A 6,099-nucleotide genomic window follows, 5' to 3' on the forward strand; every position below is an offset into this window, starting at 1 on the left:
ACTCTTTTTTTACGTATTCAATAATTTCACTCGGAATCTTTTCGAATACTGTAAAAAATAAATAGGTGGGGATTTTGTTTAAATCTATCAGTTCTAATTCAACATTAAGTTGTTTACACCGCCATTTCTTTGAATTTCTGGGAATTAATTTTTTAATTTTATAATTAAAATTGTTCAAAGGGGAAAAGTCTAATTCACAATCCGAATCGTTATCACTGGAGTCTTCCATATTCTAATTTCTTTTCCAGGTCTAAAAATTTTATTCTAATTAGTATTAAGAATAATTAATCAATGTTTTTAACTTACTTTCGATGGTGGAATAACGATTTTTCCTTCCGTCTGTTCAATCAGTTTTTTAGCTTGTTTGTTGCGTTTATGATTCTAATGACATCCAGAGATAAGCTGCTAGCTAAATATTTCACTCTTTTATAATCAGCTTTCCTTATCTCATCCTGTGGTAGTTGTTTAATATTTTTATATGAATATATCTGAATATCCAAGTATATTCCCTTGTCTCCCGCTTTCTTCCTTGGCGTTTTGGTTTCGTAAGAAATTCCACTTTTCTTGACTTTTACTGATTGTTCGATACCAATTTCTTCGATATTTGACATGCGGCGTACCTCTTCAAGAAATTCTAAATCCGATTCGTCAGAATCTAAAAGCATCTCTTCAGGCCTATCAAACAATGAAACTACCTGGCTCGCGGAGATTTGACTATCACTTGTGGAAGTCATTTTACGCTGTTATATTTCAATACTAAAATTTTGGCCTTATATATCAACTGCAAAGCAATTTATTTTTCATTAATTTTTTGTTAATTTTTTTCAAAATCTAAAACCCTGAATATTATAGTATTTAATACTACAAGGATAGAGCCTAGATATAATTTATCAGTATGTAAATGGTATTTAAAATCACTTATGAATGTCAATTTAAATATAGAAATGTATGAAAATATAAAATTATTAATTATTTTTTTGAAGGATTTTATAATTAATCACTTTTTTTTATCCTTGAATCAAAATATTTTCCGTGACAAAAAAGAAAACGCCCTAAGATTATTAATATTTTTGCTTTAAAAATCGATTATAGCTGTAAGAATTTTGTTAATTACATGGTTACTTGTTTTAAAATTCTATGGGAAGAAATATATTTCTGCGAGTATAAAATTTAAAAAAACGGATAAATTACATTTCTGCAGGGTGTATTTAATAAAAAGTTGCTTTTTTGACTTGATTTTAAACAGGTTAAAACAGGATGTATAAGATTAAATATTCCTAAATTTTTCTTATAAAAGGTTCTCTTCATCGTATAATGTTTATAAACCATGGGCTCTCGCGAAATTTTGGGTTTTTCTGGTAAGATTTATAATCCGCTAGCTGCGAACCCTTTTACTCTTAAATATTTAACTTTGCGCAAAGTTAGGAATTATAACCTTTTTAAAAATAGTGATATTTCAATTAGACTTGAAAATTACTGTAAGAAAACTGTCTTTCTTGAATGTCAAGCATTAACAGAACCTTTTAAAAAAATCATTTTTGCGTGCCCCTTTATAAAAAAATCTTTTCAATTAACACCCTCTGTGTTCGGTTCTGTTTTTTCTAGAAGAATTAATAACAATTCTTGTCTATTTGACGTCCATTCTAATAATTTTACCTGTGGTCATGAGGGTTTTGTATTTGATAGTTTAATTTTCCACACTCAAGCCATTCTTGAGGGCTGGTTTTCTTACGAAATTTTCATTTAATTGGAAAACATATGTTAAGTTAAACCCCTTATTTTTTGTCGCACCCTACGAATCGCGAATTGAACAATCGCAAAGATTTTGTTCTTTTTCTGTGCACGATAAAACTTTGTGTACGATAATTTATTATTCCATTGTAGGGTAATGTTATTTGGCTGGTTTAGCTACGAAGTTCTACAATTATTTAACAAATATATGCAGATATTTTGTAATACTAGTCAATTTTCGTGGTGGAATCATAAAAATTTAAAACAGTTTCAGTATGAACTCGACGTATTAGACCAAATCCAATATGTTGACACTGTCCAACATAAAGTTAGGTCTGTTTTAATCAATTCAGACATTCTCGAACTGTATACTCAGAGTGGGGCAATATCGAACAAAGCATTGAAAAATAAATCATTCATTGAAATGTTCAATCATTGTTTTAATTCATCGATAAACGTGCAGGTTTTATCTCGATAAGGTTTTTAGTTTTAGTAACTGATAAGGTGTCATGTTTTAATTTTTTAGTTCTTGTAGAATTTTATTACCTTTTCTTGATTGAAGTTCAGACCTTTAACTCAAATGTTAAATAAATTAACTTCCAAGGTTTTGAGTGATCCTTTTTAAGTTTTATTCCCTCGCCGCACTATCTCCGTAACGCGCATCATACAAACGTTTTTTTATCTCTATTAGCGACTTGCAATATAACATTTTATCTTTATTTAAAATAAAATGTTTTTTTCATTTATCTTCCAATAAATAAAATATTTTTATGATAACTTTAATTTATCATCAATCGCAAATCAATATTTCACTTTCAATCTTCGTGATTTCTGTGTAACATGCATTCTAGATCAACCTAAAGGCATCGCCAATTTGGCCAAACCTTGTGCCGAAATATTTTTTTCGCGCCAGCTACCCACCAAGAAGCCACTTATTGCCAGCCTAAATATTACGCATTAGGGTGTTTCTGACTAACGGAAAATATTTATCGGGGCACAATGGTTGTCCACAGGGGAGACTAAAGGTCTTTTCACACGAGCCAACTTTTCAAATCAAAATGCTGAGTCAGCAAAAATGGATCAGTGATCCATTTTTTTCTGGCGTACATTTTTGGTGGATCAACTCATCGAACTTTTATTCACCCGAATCAACTAGTTTACTCAACTCAAGTTGACTCATCTAGTTGGATCAAAAAGTTGGCTCGTGTGAAAATGCCTTTAGTTCGGCTAAGCTGGGTAAACTTCCCCGTCCGCCAAGAAGTGCACAGTGTGCTGAGAAACCAACTTTATGACTATGAAATCTACCCTGTATCTACATACAAGCATAAGTAACATAATACCAATAAGTATGACAATTAACGAGATTTACAACGAATTTGATTTTCATAGTGATTGTGCAATCAAGGTGTTATATCAGTACAGAGCCCCTAGTGTCTAAAATATGCGAGACTTTTGCCTAAGCCAAAATATCTGCTTATCGAGAAATAAGCGGAATATTTGGCTTAAGTGATAAAAATTATAAAAAGGTTTTATTCGGCACCACGACTAGGTTTTTTGGCATGATTGGCACGCGAACTTCAAAACAAAGCCAAATTTTCCCGCTATTCCAGGACGTGCTCTCAGATATTAGGCTTAAATTCTTAACCAAAAGTATTCGCCAAGGACGGTTATTAAGTTGTGACTCCCAAGTCACAGCTTGAAGAGAGTATCAGTGTCGAAAAAAGGCTCGCTTAGAAAATTATCATTAAAGCAATTGGAAGTGTCATACTTATTTTTATTATGTTACCTATGATACTGACATAATAATGACAATTTAAAATAATTTTGGATGGCAAAATATTTATTTTGATATATTACAGTTTAATATTGGTAAACATATCCTCTTAATACCATTCACTTTGGCAAGTTCATGCATTATACATTTCAAGACTTAACAATATTATTGGTCATATTTGATTTAAGAACAACTTTCATCTCAAACATTGTATCAGAAAGTTGACGAGTTTTGGGCAAATTGGTCATAGTTGCGTAGGAAAACAATCTTTCTACTGCTGCTGACGAAGGCAATGGAGTATTATATAACAAGAAAATGTCCTTTATTATCGGGTAGTCATTAAGCATTGTTAAATCTGATCGGGAATCTTGAAAAAACTGCAATAAATAAAGTTCCGCTGAAGATGAATAATTCTCCCGTGTCTGAGGTATTGGGTCAAATTCAAAGAAACCATCATTTTCAAACGATTTCAGTTCTGGTTCCACGGTAGAGTGATCGTTTAATTTGTCGCTGATAATACGTTTAATTTTATTGAGCAGTTTCTCTCGCGTAAGTGGTTCAAGACAAGTTAACCATTTGTCTTTAAATCGTGGGTAAGAAAGAGCGGCTATAGCTGCAAATATGGCCTTATCCGAATCAAAATCCCAAAACTCTTGAAATCTAAAAACAAAATTGGATATTGTTTATGGTAATATGTTATATTTGCAAAGTAGTCGCGAAGCTACCTAGAAGTTAATCTGACGGGTAGACTTCTGAAAAGGAAAGCGCTACTACTAGCGCTAGGTCCTATTTCATTTTACAGCTACGTTATTTCAATGAATATTTTTAACCTTGCAAGCCCAAATAAAGATTCCCTTATACACCCCTAAGAATTTCTGAGGGATTCACCCATTACGTTATTTAGGTTTTCTAAAGAATGTTTATGAAAGATAGCCCAGTTTGAAATATTTGATTAACTTTTTTTCAATTGTATTGGAGGTACCAATTGTATTGAGTTGATTTATGTCGAAGGACACCCATCGCGCTAGCGGCCGCCATTTTACAATTACCCAGCATGCTATAGAAACGGCGAAAAGCAGGAAGCGGTTTTATTCCCTTTCCGGTGTCTTTTCTTTCATATCGGAAGATCGGGCAATTTTAGTAATCGAAAGCCCTGATGTCACAGAGGCCAACTGACCGCAGTACACTCCTGGAAAAAATAACGAAAAAGGTGGTTTTAATTGCAAACAACTTCCAGTGGCGTATCGATGGCAAAGCAGACCGGACGACCGTTGAGGGACCTTTTCACTTTTTTTAATTAAATTTTTGTACCAATTTGTAGACCTCTAAGAGGATCCCATGCTGACATCCTACGTGGGGATTTCATCCCTTTGCCACTGTCAGATTCATAAATCCCCCGCTACACTAACTGTGTTTTGTCACCATGGAATTTTTAAATTACATAATTAAACAAGTTGATAATGTTGGTTAAATTTATACATAAATATTGTAGGTATAATTTTAACAATCGGACATACATAATTGCATATAAACTCTTAAATTTTATATATAAAAATTTTATAATAAAAATGATATTCTATATTAAGACGTTTTCCTAGAATTTTTTGTATTTCATTTTTAATAATTTTTTATAACATAATTATTATTTTGTTCATTTTTAGTAATTTTACAAAATATTATAATATGGGTATTCCACAGCTAACATCGAAACCGCTCACCAACTTCGGAATCATGGAAACCAACGATGATCTCCTTTCAATCGTGTGGATGGTTTAGCGGTTTTCCCCCGAGATCTTCGGTTTCCCCGTCCATAAAAACTTGTTGAGGTTAACGGTAATAGTAAGTGTAGGGAACTGTTGGCTCGCGTGGCTTGCAGGGCTTGCCACCAACACCCTACGCATTGTAACCCGGCCACCTGTATTAAAGGCTTTAAAAGTCGCTCGATGACTTAGTCCTAGGGTGGTGCCTTGGGTATTAGCCTAGCTGATTATTATTATCTTTATTATTATTAGCCCCTTTCTGCGGCCATTGTGGATTATTACCTTCGACTACTCAATTATTCATCCAGTTCTTCAGTGTTTCTCTACCCCACGGCACAGCAACTTAAATAGTCATTTAAAGAGAGACACTCTCTTCAAACGCTTTAGCAGCGGCGTTTATAAGGGCTAATGACATGTCCATAACAACCGCTTTTGGAGTACAGGCACCCGATTTAAGCCAACCATCCTGTCCCATACTTGCGGCTCAACTTTTTTTGTAAGGCAAAGCAAATTTGAGAAACTTAATTGAATTCATGTTTTTTTTTCATTTTGAAGAGTGAACCCAAATTTAAAAAATAAATAAACTTTGAAGTATAAATAATCGTCCTTTTTTAAATAAAATACATATTTTTTGGTGCATACGTCAAATAACGATAACATAGGGTGACGTCTTGAATAAACTTATTCCGAGAACGCTGATATGCGGCTTATTTACGAACGAGGGCGGAGGAATTCTTCACTAGCTGGGTGACTTTACATATTATAGTTTTAGTACTGATGACAGATACTTATAATAATGTTAGAAAATTCTAGAGGCAAAATCTCGTGACAGAG

The sequence above is a fragment of the Leiobunum rupestre genome, chromosome 1, assembly GCF_980474605.1.
Source record: "Leiobunum rupestre chromosome 1, qqLeiRupe1.1.hap1, whole genome shotgun sequence".
Taxonomy (NCBI): domain Eukaryota; kingdom Metazoa; phylum Arthropoda; class Arachnida; order Opiliones; family Sclerosomatidae; genus Leiobunum; species Leiobunum rupestre.